Consider the following 12,948-nt stretch of genomic DNA (forward strand, 5'->3'; position numbering starts at 1 on the left):
AGAAAAGTGCTGAACGGTTTTGTTTAATCACAGACATCCCTGTGTCAGGCCGAGAGCTGAGTGCCCGCCCTGGAAATAAGGTCGTGGAGGGAGACAGCACCTCGTTAAACGACTCGGTTTGACCCCACGTCAATATACTTTCTACAAGGATTGTGAGATTTACTGTGAATACTCCAACCACAGCAGAACCATACACACGATCATCAACACCAGCAAAAGTCAAAAGGGCAACTATCACTCTGTTGTTTCTAACCAGGAGGGAGAATCTCTCCTGATCACAAATTTCTCGCAGTTTCAGTGATCGGAGAGTTTCAAAACAACTCTATACAAATCCACGTTATCGGAGCAATGTGATAGCGCTGGGGGAGCATGCAGAGGGAGATTTACCAGGATGGAGGGTTTCAGTGATGGAGAGAGATTGGACAGACTGCAGTTGTTTACCTGAGAGCAGAGCAGATTGAGTGTGGCGACATGATTGAGATGTATAAAATGATGAGGGGGAATGAAATATTTTATTCCAAGGTCGGCGATGAGAGATCGAGCTGATGACGCAAGTGAGGACAGACCTGCAAGAAATTTCAAACACGCAGAGATCAGGTAAAGCTGATTGAACGGTGAGTATGAATCTGTGAGCTGCTGATGCTGCACCTTCACATATAGGTCAGCGTTCATGCTGGTATTCGTCTGATTGGGAAGATCTGCAAAACCAAACCTCTTTGGAAGCGTTGGAGGGAAGTTTTATAACAGACAAGGTTGATGGGGGAGGGAGACATGGATGGGCTGGGACTATTTTCACTGGAGCGTACAAGTGTGAAGGGGATAGAGGTTTATGAAATCATGGTGAGCACAGGTGAGGGGAATGGTAGGTGTCTTTTCACTTGTGGAAGGGGGACTTCAAGACCAGGTGAGATATTTTTAAGGTGTCACGAGTAACATTCTTAAAAATGGCATGGGGCAACTTTTTTTTATGGAGAGTGGTTCACGTGTGGATTGAACTTTCAGAGGAATCGGCGGATAGGGAGATAGTTACAATATTTAAAAGACATTAGGTAAGTATACGAACAGGGAAGGTTTGGAGAGATATGGGCCAAGTGCAAACAAGTGGGACTAGTTTAATTTATGGACGGCATGATCTAGTTGGACAGAAAGGTCTTTTTCCTTGCTGTGTGACTATTACGAAGGACATGGACAAGGGGACAGGAAGCAGCTGTTTCGCTTAGTCGAAGGCTCAGTAACGGGGGGAGGGAGGGGGGTGGGACATCATTTTAAAGTGAAGGGTAAGAGGTTTAGAGAGGGATTTGAGGATTGTTTCACCCAGAGCATCGTGGGGATCTGGGATGTGTGAAAATAAAATATTTTTGCCTGCTGTTTGTGGAAGAGAGTTACAAACTCTCCCAGCCTTTGTTTGTGGTAGTACTTCCAAACATTTCTCCTGAACAGTCTGGCTATGCCCTCCCTAATTCTAGGATTCCCGACCAGTGGAAACACTTTCAATTTATCCATCCTGTCTTTTCCTGTTAATATCTTCGATCAGATCATCCTTAAACTCTGTATATTCTGTACAGAACAGGCTTAATTTGTGTAATCTCTCCTCATAACGTAACGCCATGAAGCCCAGGTATCATTCTTGTAAACTCATGCTGTCCGCCCTCCTAGGCCAATCTATCCTTCCTCTCGGGTGTGGTGCCCAGATCTGCTCTGAGTGGGGTCTAACCAGGGTTTTGTATAACTGCCGCATCCCTTCTGCATGCTTGTAATTCCAGTCCTCGCGATATAAAGGCCAGTATTCTATTAGCTTTCTTCTGGCAATGAATGTCAGAAATAAAAAGAAACACAGAAATTGTTGGAGAAACTCAGCAGGAACAGATATTATTTGCCACCTGGGGACTGACTGTTGACTGTTGAAGGCAACTTTCCATCTTTTCTTTTGATCCTTTAGTTTTGCTGGAGCTGTATACTGTTCAGTAAAGATCAGGGGGACACACGATGGCAACTATTCATTTTGTTTACAAACCTTGAGATTCTGGAACAAGGGGTAACTCTGAGAATTATTATTAAAGGGCAGAACATCAAAGGCTTTCCATATATCTGTGGGAGGCTGTGTGCGATGGGTATGACTCAACTTGGAATTTGTAGGGTAGACCCTGGGATCCATCTGAGGAAGACAGAACTATATTGATTCTTCATGATTTTATTCCTTAGAGGGATACATATGGTCAGAATCTTCCCTGATTGAGCCATTCCAATTATCTCACTCTTAAGTCAGAAGTGTGATGGAATGCTCCCCACTTGTCTGGATGGTTGCAGTTCCAACAACACTTGAGGAGCTCGACATCAACGAGGGACAAAACGGCCCCACTTGATTGGAACCACATCCACAAGCATCCACTCCCTCTACTAACCATGCTCAGTAGCAGCAGTGTGTACCATCTCTAAGATGTACTGCGGAAATATGCCAAATACAGGCAGCACCTTCAAAACACAACCACTTCCATCTAGAAGGACAAGTGCAGCAGATACATGTGAACACTCACCCTTTACAAGTTCCCATTGCAGCCACTCAGTGTCCTGACATGGAAATATAACACTGTTCCTTCCCTCTGGGCAATGTGTGTCCATCTGCAGCAATTCAAGAAAGCAGCTCATCCCCACCTTCTAAACGGGGCAACTAGGGATGAGTTCGGCAATAAATGCTGGGCGTAACTGGTGATGCCAATGTGCCATGAGTGAATAGTAAAACAAAATTGTAAATTACCCCAGGGCCTCCACCTTCCCTCTGAGAGCTTGTTCTGGGAAGGTAGGCACAAACCTTGTAGTGAATGTTGATGCAAAATACACATTCAATGTTATTGAGTCACCTGGTTCGTGAACTGATTTGAAAAGGTCAATATATAGCCAAGAGATTAGGTTTATAACCCTGCTGGGTTGGGGCTGTGACCTTAATTATCACTCCATTTCTACTTTTGAGGCATTGTTTGCTGTTGGTTTAACATTCTGATCTCTAACCTTGCTTATTTTTCACTTTGCTTATTTTTTTTATTATAGTTGATTCCAAAACGGTAGCAGTTTGTGTATTCAGTTTTCACCATCTCAAAACCAAGAAATGCTGGTAGAGGATATAGTATATGTACTTTCATAACATTTCTGGTTCAGTGAAAGTGGAAATTGTCTCTAATTTATCTTAACCTTCAAAAACCCAGCCACTTTTAAACGTTGCTAGTGTTACCCTTGCTTATAGCATGGAGTGAATATCTGTCCACGCTTTTTGAATCTTTTTATATCATTTGAATTTATTAATAATCAATAGTGTTTGCAATCATCTGAATCATAGATGGAACGTGTCCATGTCAACTAAATTAGCAACGGAATTGGAAGAGGAAATTTTGCACTGATGGATAATTGCTTTATCTTTCATCTTGTTTTGAGGGAATGTCTAAATTTTAGGCCCTGGGACAATACTCAGTTGATTTCCCAGCTAAATGTCTGGTCCTTTCTTTATGGCAAGGAGCCATTCACTCTGGGTCCAGCATCATTCACATGAGGAGCATTGCCATTTCATTGTCCAGAGTGTTTCTTTGATGACACAAAGATAGGTGGAAGGACAGGTAGTATTGAGGAAGTGGGGAGGCTGTAGAAGGATTTGGACAGACTTGGAGAGTGGGCTGCGAAATGGCAGATGGTATGCAATGTGGGAAAATGGGAAGTTATGTACTTTAGTGGGAAGAATAGAGACAGAAACTGTTTTCTAAATGGGAAAAGGTTTAGGAAATCTGATGCAAAAAGGGACTTGGGAGTCCGAGTTCAGGATTCTTTTCAGGTTAATGGGCAGGTTCAGTTGGCAGTTGGGAGGTCAAATGCAATGTTAGCATTCATTTGAAGAGGTGTCGGATACAAAAGCAGGGATATTCTGCTGCGGCTGTACAAGGCTCTGGTCAGACCACATTTGGAACATTGTGAGCAGTTTTGGGCCCCCTATCTAAGGAAGGATGTACTGAACTTGGAGGGGGTTCAGAAGGAGTTTACAAGAAAAATGAAGAACTTGTTATGTAATGAGAGGTTGAGGACTCTGAGTCTGGATTCGATGGAGTTTAGAAGGGGGAGGGAGAATCTGATTGAAACTGGGAGAATTCTACAAGTCCTGGATAGAGTGGACATGGAGAAGATGTTTCCACGAGTAGGAGAGACTAGGACCAGAAGGCACAGCCTCAGAGTGAAGGGAACTACCTTTAGAATTGAGATGAGGAGGAATTTCATCAGTCAGACAGTGGGGAGTCTGTGGAACACATTACTGCAGACGGATGTTATTATTTCTTTAAGACAGAGATAGATAGATTCTTGATCATTAGGAGGATCAACCATTAAAAAGAGAAGGCAGGAGAATGGAGTTAAGAAACATATCAGCCATGATAGAATAGTGGAGCAGACCTGATGGGCCGAATGGGTGCTATATCTTATGGTCTTGGTTATTAAGAGACTAATAGACTGTGATGCAATACACAGTTTATGCCCTCAGATTCAGAGCTTTCTGAGCATGTGCTATGAGCCAGCCACACTAAAATGTGTTTAGGCAGCTGGACGATCAACGCAACATACGGACTAGGAACCCTCTGGATTCTACTTCTCCCATTCTTTAAGGCTGTGGCTGATCTCATCGCAGTCTCAGCTCCAATGTCCTGCCCCTGCTCCCTTTAACCCCTCACTAATTGACAATCTGTCTATTTCCTCCTTCAATTTATTTGGTGTCCCGAATGCCCCCACATACTGGAGGGTAAATTCCCAGAAATTTCCACCCCCTCTCCCTTGGAGAGGAAGCCATTCCTCACCATCTTTGTGTTCAATCTGTCCCGCCCCCTTCTCCTGAAATAAGGATCCTGTCGTTCTAAATTGTCCCACATGAGGAAACATCCTCTCTCTGTCTCCTTTGTCATTCCCACCCCCTTTAGCATCCTATATCCCTCAGTTGGATCTCCCCTTGTTCCTCTAAACTCCAGAGAGTATTGGCCTAAATTGTTCAATCTCTCTTTCGACAACAAACCCCTCATCTCTGAACATGAAATATTCAAAGTCATGTTACAGTTAGTTGGCATCTTGGATGTAGAATACACATCCCAAAGTGAGTTAGTCATAGTTTCCGAGATGTCCACAGTGCAGGAAAAATGGCCCATTGGCTGATCAAGTCTGTGCCGGTCAGAAAAAGCACCTCGCCATTCTCTAAGACCACTTCCCCAGTCCTTAACCCATAACATTAGCATCACGAGTGCACATCTTAATCCTCCTTCAATGTGATGACAATTTCTGCCTCTCCCACCCTTACAGGCAGTGAGTTTCAGATTCTCCACCACCGTCTGGGTGAACAAGTTTTTCCTCACATACCCTCAAAACCGCCTGGCCCTTACCTTTAATATATGCCCCTCCCCCCACCTCACTTTCAATCCACTCTGCTGTAAGGACTACAACCCCAGTCTGTCCAATTTCTCTTCCTCACTGAAACTCTTCAGCCCCCAATTTAATATGCTCGTAAATCTCCCTGTGCATCCTCTCACAGTTCATTGAGATATATACTGTTGGTAAAATGTCTTGTCTTTGATTTACAACTTACTCAAATCATGCATCAGGAAGGAAACACCAGTTATTTTGCAGTGAAAAAGAGGGCAATTAATTTTTAATCAGCAGTTATATTTTTAGCAGGTGGTTAATGTAAAGTGACCATTGTCTTTTTCTCGCCCACATCTCTTTCTCTCTCTTTCTAATGAGAGAAAAAGCAACAACTATTTTATGGTTTAACCTGAGGCACAACACATCGAAGGCACAGGGGATGATATTTCACAGCAATCTCAACCAGAGCAGCAATTGAACCACATGCTGTCAGCATGACCATACATTGTAAGCCAACATTGTAAGTCCACTAAGCTAACTAGAGGCAATAACATTGGGTTGCATAGTGGCTCAGTGGTTAGCATTGCTGTCTCACAGCACCAGACACCTGGGAACAATTCCAGCCCCAGGTGACTGTCTTTTGGAGGTTTGCACATTCTCCCCTTCTCTGCGTGGGTTTTGTTCGGACACTCTGGTTTCCTCCCACAATCCAAATATGTGCAATTTAGATGAATTGGCTGTGCTAAATTGCCCATAGTGTGAGAGTTATGCAGGCTAGGAGGGTTAGCCAATACAAATATGGGGTTGCAGGGATTAGAGTAGAGCGGTATGTCTGGGTGGAATGCTATTCAGAGGGTCAGTATGGACTCAATGGGCTGAAAGGCCTACTTCCACACTGTAGAATTCTATGATGTGCAGGTTAGGGGATTGGCCATGGTTAATACAGGGTTACAGGGATAGTGTCAGGGTCTGTTTGGGATGTTCTTCACTGTCTTGGGGCAGACCGAATGGGCTGAATGTTCTCTTTCCACACTGTACGGATTGAGGTGACATCAATGCTTAGCTCAATGATGCGGGGCAATTTATTCTGATCTCAATTTTGATGAGATTCACTTTCAGTTTCTGAAATAGTGGGGAAGCAAAATTCTGTATTTTCAGCTCCCCAGGGTATGTCCTGGAGATTTGAATTTGAATCTTGCTGTTGCAGGTGGTGAATTTGGAATTCGATTTTAAACAAAAACAGATCTGGAGTTAAGACTCTAATGATGACTGTTGTCAGGAACAAACAACCATCTGGTTCAAAATTGAAGACAGAGGTGAGGAGGAATTTCTTCTATCAGAATTGTGAGTCTTTGGAACTCTTTACCACAGAGAGCTGTGTGTGGGGAGCAGGTTTATAGCTGGGGTAGATATAATCTTGATCAGTCAGGGAATTGAGGGTTACATGTTAAGTGCAGGAAAGTGAGCGTGAGAAATGGGGCATCAGTCATGATGCTATTCAATGGCTGACAGGCTCGAGGGGCTGAATAGCCTTCTGTTCGTGTCTGTGATGGTCATTCAGAGAATGAAATCTGCCCTCCTTAACCGATCTGGTCTGCACGTGATTCCTAACCCTTTCCAAATGATTCACTGCCTTCTGGCTGAGCAAATCATTTGGTTCAAGGACATTTCGGAATTGCATCCACTTCCCACCTTGGCAGAGATGGCCACATCCTGTTCAGAGTACAGAGAAATAGCATTTGTCAGGGTCAGTTTTAGGCTTGTTCCAATCACATGCTTTGCCAAGAGAAATTTGTCTGTACAATGACTCCAGATATTCATAGCTCCTCCTGTACACTCTGATTGTCTTTCAGGCAAATTTGTTATTCTCATCCATTTTCATAGAATTATACAACATAGAAACAGGCCCTTCAGCCCAACTCGCCTGTGCCGATCAGGTTTACCAAACTCAACTAGTCCCATTTGTTTGCATTTGGCCCATATCTCTCTAAACCTTTCTTACCCATGTACCTTTCCAACTGTCTCTGAAATGTTGTAATTGTACCTGCCTCTACCACTTCCTCTGGCAGCTCATTCCATATACCACACTGCCCTCTGTGTGATAAGTTTACCTCTCAGGTCCCATTTTAATTTTTCTCCTCTCACCTTAAACTAATGCCCACTAGTTTTGGACACCCCTACCTTGGGGAAAAGACCATACCTATTTACCTTATCTATGCCCCTTGTGATATTATAACCTCTGTAAGTTCACCCCTCAGCCTCCAATTCTCCAGAGGATAACAGCTCCCAACTTATGCAGCTTCTCCTTTATAATTCAAACTCTGTACGTATAGTCACATCTTTGTAAATCTTTTCTGTACCCTTTCTAGCTTTACCACACCATTTCCACAGCAGGTTGACCAGAATTGTACACAGGATTCTAAAAATGGCCTCACCAACATCCAATACAGCTGTAACATTATGCCCCAACTCCTGCCGTCAATGCTCTGACCAATGAAGGCAAGCATGCCAAATGCCCCCTTCACCACCATATCTCACTGCAATACCACATTCAAGGAACTATTCATCTGCACCCCAAGTTCTGTTTGTTTGTAAAAACACTCCCCAGACTTGTTCTATTTACAGTATAAATCCTGCCCTGGTTTGCCTTACAAAAATACAACACCTTGCATTTATTCTAGTTAAACCTCATCTGCCATTCTTTGACCCACTGGCCCAGTTGATCAAATTTCCATTGTACTCTTAGATAACCTTCTCTGTCCACAATGGTACCAATTTTGACCCTGCTCCTGTTTCTCTGTTGTCCCGTTTTCAGGCTGACCAAGCAGAGCAGCAACCACCCTGCATCACACATACTACTCTGAGGCGCACAGATACAGGAGGAACCAGGTCAAGAAGAAGAGGGAAACGTTTATGCCAACTTCCACATTCACAAATTGATCAGTAGCAATCCTACCTTTCAGCAAATAAGGAGGACAAGCAAGAGAAGGCATAGCAATGTCACATTTCTGTGACTAGGCTAGGCTTTGTCTCAATTCAGTCAGCAAGATGTCAGTTCCAAAGATGGACTTGTCTTGAAAAACCGTCTGCATAATTGTCTCTCTCACAACCTTCAGTGTGTCAGTTTATCTCACTGTAGCACAATCTAACTGTTGATGGCAGAGGTTTGAGATTTTATGCTGTTCCTTCCTAACTTGAGCCTCCATTTGATTTCCTGGTGAATGGATAGAGGCAGATGTGCCAATGAATTGAAAGTACTCTACACATTTTGTGTAAATTGTGGTGAGCTGGAAATAATTCAAGGTGGGATTGTTTTCCAGCCCGATCTTCATTGCCCTCTAACTTCATCACTGTCAATACACATCCAACTCTCTTTTCATACCTCATATGGAATCGACACCACGATCCCAGGCTGCACAATCCAAAACTCTGAGTAAAGACATTTCTCCTCATCTCACTCCTCTCTCTCTCTTTCTGACAATCTTGAAATTGTGACCTCTAGTTACTGACAACTAAACTAGTGGTAACAAAATATTCCTCTTATCCCTGGCAAAATTCTTCATAATTTTGAACATCTCCATAAAGTCCCCCTCTTAACCTTTTCTGCTCCAAGGAAAAGGAGCCTGATATCACTAATCTTTCCTTGTATGTAAAATCCTTCATTCATGCTGTCATTCTAAAACAAAATCTTCAATGAATGCTCTCCAAAGCTTAAAGTTCCTTCCTTAAATAAAGTGCCCATTACTGAACACAAATGTGATCTGACCAATGATTTGTGGAGGTGGAGCAGCACTTCCTCAGTTTTATACTCAATGCCTCTATTTATAATGGCAAGGATCCTACCAACCTTCTTCACAATGGTTTCAGCTTGCCTGGCCAACTTCAGAGAATGATAAACATGAACCCTGAGGTCCCTCTACTCCAGTGGTACCTTCAAAGACGTACCATTGACCCTGCATTGTTGCTCTGTGTTTCTGGTAGCAAAATGCATTACCTCACATTTCTCTGCATTGGAATTCATCTGCCAGACATCTGCTCATTTGGCCAACTTGTCAATCTCCCTGTGAAGTCACTCAACATCATCTCCCAATCAGTCATCTCCCTGGTTTAGTATCAATGGCAAATTTGGAAAGTATATCATCAACACCAACTCCTAATTATTTATATAATCAACGTAGTTATCATTGTGTACTTGTCAGTTACTTCTATGTGCATGTAATTATCAATCTCTACCCGTCCATTACCCCTATGTGAATGTATGAATGTGTTTACCAGTCTGTTCCTGCTCTGTGAATTGAGACTGTCAATATTAACCTGTATTTGTCAACTTCAGAGGATACTTGTCAGCTTATGCTGTATGTAACTTGGAGTGTAGTTATCATTCTGTTCCTGTCAGTTTTAGCTTTGTGAATGAGAGTGTAGTTATTAATCTGTCCCTGACAGCTACTGCAATGAGAATGTGACTTACGTTAACAGAAACAGACTGTTGGAAACTGTTAGTCACACATTTGCATCACAGTAAGTGTGTCATCATCATTTGTTTGTCTGTTTCTGCAACATGAATGAGTGTGCAGTTATCAGCCTGTACTTGTCAGTTTCTACTCTTGTGTATCAAAGTGGAAGCTAGTAATATTCTCTGTGTCCATGTGATACATTCTGTGATATTTTGTGATTTTTTTTCAGTTGACTGTCAATCTGTTGGGGTGGGTGGGGGAGAGAGGAGATAGGGCGATGGCAGAAGGGAAACTGCTTTATTCCGAGAACCAAGTTTATTCTTGTGCTGCCGATCCGTACCCTCCGTGCATATTGATGTACTTTGTTTCAGTGTATAGTGATGTACTTTTCTGAACACTGCTGAACTAACAATCATTGTAAACTGAATCCATTTGCAACAAAGTGAAAGGGTGACAAACCATTGAATTGCATTGGAGCTGACTGACCATCATCAAAATCAGTCACAGATATGTTACAGCTCAGAAGCAGACCATTCAGCCTATTTTATCTATACTGGGACATTCTCTTATACGTCAGTTCTGCAGTAATTGTTGGGAACGTGAACTTCATCGACTGATTGTCAGTATCTATATGGAATGGACACTTTGACATCAGTTCTGCAGTCATCTTACTTTTAATAACTATAATGTTAGTTTTGATATGTTTCCCACAATCTCAATGACAGATCACATTTGTGTTCTGTTCTGGGCACTTTATTTAAGGAGGATTCTCAAGCTCTGAAAAGGGTTAATTGGAGGTTTACTTGATCTCATTCATTTATGTTCAGTTGTGAGTTTGTGTCTGAGTGTAGCATGAACTCTGTAAATGAACTCTTTTCAATGATGCTTAGTTGTATTACATTTCAGTCTCAGATTATTGTTACATTGTGTGTGCATGCCTGTATAGTAGACTTTATCAGGCGCTGCTGGGCACTATATATCCTCAGCTGTGATAAGTGGTGTTAAGAGTCAATTAATATCTGGAAATAATTGAGGCCAAATTTTATTTTTTTCCTTTCAGCATCCAGTGGCTGAGTGAGAGTGAATTTATTCTTGTGCTGCCAGTCTGTACCTCAGTTCATATCTCCTGTAATGAATGGGAAACAGCCAATGTTCTTTAATTGTTAATGCCTGTAGGAATCACGTGCAAGTGAAAACATAATACACTGCAACAGAGAAGATTCTGTGCTGTTCTTCAGAGTCAAGGTAGGAAACACAATAGACCTTTTGTATCTTGTATAGTGCAGAATCTAACAGGCAGTAATGATATAAAATGTCCGTCTTCAGAATGCCATTAGTTTTTGTTTCAGTGCATATTGATATATTTTTCTGAACACTGCTGAACTAACAATTAATGTAAACTGAATCCATTTGCAACAAAGTGAAAGGGTGACAAACCATTCAATTGCATTGAAGCTGACTGACCATAATGTTCGTTGCACAGAAAAGACAATTGACTAATTCACTTCTATTTTCTGAGGTAGACAGAACATCATCCTGCTCTGTTGTGTGATGATTAGTCATTAACAGCACTCTTTGGTTACTCTAAAGTAGGAAGGAGGAAAGGAAAAAGAGTTGTTGTTTTTTGTTATGCAATGCACAATATGTAAACTACCACATTCAGTTTATTGAACAATCAACACTGTTCAACTCTGATTGAAAATAAAATTAGCAGTTCTGCAAACCTACTAATTTTGGCCTTTTCTTTCCCTTTCTCCACTGTTTTGAAGGGTGGTTATTAAATTCCACTGATACATTTTGTCAATTGCAGATAGATGTCTGAGATACCTCCCAGGGAGGGGGAAGAGGAATGCAGAGTTCTTTGTCAAAAATTGCAACCAATTTTGAAGGAAATACATAATTATCTAAAAACAAAAAGAGTTTCTGATTGGACTGAACCAGACAAAACAAAATATTCTCCTGCAATTTGAAGAAATGGAGAACAATGATGTGATAAAAATCGGAATGGCAGCTCCTCTGCTACCATGATACATTTATGCAATTGAATGCTGCATGATCAGGATGAAAATTGTTAACTGGTTGTTTCTGATCGTGCAGACTCAAAAGTTTTCTAGGGTTTGATTCTGTGCTTTAGGCGACTCTGACAAGGGATTTGTGGGTAGAAATCATTTTGAATGTAACATTTTTCAATGCCAATGGAACTGTGTGTATGTGTGTGTTGGGAGAGGGCGTGAGGGGAAACTGCTTGGTTACATACCAACACATTAATCATTTTTGTCAGGCTTTGACATAGAATGTGCACTTGGAATTCATATTATTTGATTGCTGTTTCTATATACATGACAAAAGATTACTTGTCATTCTCAGTTACTGATAGCTAAAATGTTTCCTTCAATAACAATTTCTACTCAATATGTACTTTACATATTGAGCTCAAAGTAATCGCATCAGCTATTCGTTTGCCTTGACTGTAACATTAAAACTATAGTTAATAAATGCAGACAATATAAACATTGGTGGATTTGTGTGTAGTATAGAAGCTTGTCAAAGGATAAAGCAAGAAAAAGATCACTTGCAGATAGGGTCAGGTAAATGATAGATTGAGTTTAATCCAGTAAGGTGTAAGAGGCTGGACTTTGGGAGATCAAGTGTTAAGGAAGGGTATACAGTTAATGGCTGGGCTCTGAACATCATTGATATACAGAAGGATTTTGGGGTTCAAGTCTATTGCTCCCTGAAAGTGGCCATGCAAGTACTCAGGGTGGTATCTAAAAGGCAGCATGTGGCATGCTTCCCTTATTGGTCAGAGAATTGAGTACAAGAGTCAGGATGTCATATTGCAACTTTATAAAGTTTTGGTTAGGTCATACTTCGAGTATTGTGACAAAATATTAATTCTGTCCTTCTCAGTTACTGATAACAGAAATGTTTCCTTCAATATCTGTACTCACGATCTACTTCATATATGGTTGTTCAAACGAACAGCATCGTCTATTTGTTCCCCTCTATTGTAATGTGAAAAGTATACTTACTAAAGTTCAGAACCCATGAGGACAGCCCCAGTCGGGACCTTGAGTTCCTGTCACTCTACAGACTCTGTCACTCACACACATGCACA

The sequence above is a fragment of the Chiloscyllium punctatum genome, chromosome 52, assembly GCF_047496795.1.
Source record: "Chiloscyllium punctatum isolate Juve2018m chromosome 52, sChiPun1.3, whole genome shotgun sequence".
Taxonomy (NCBI): domain Eukaryota; kingdom Metazoa; phylum Chordata; class Chondrichthyes; order Orectolobiformes; family Hemiscylliidae; genus Chiloscyllium; species Chiloscyllium punctatum.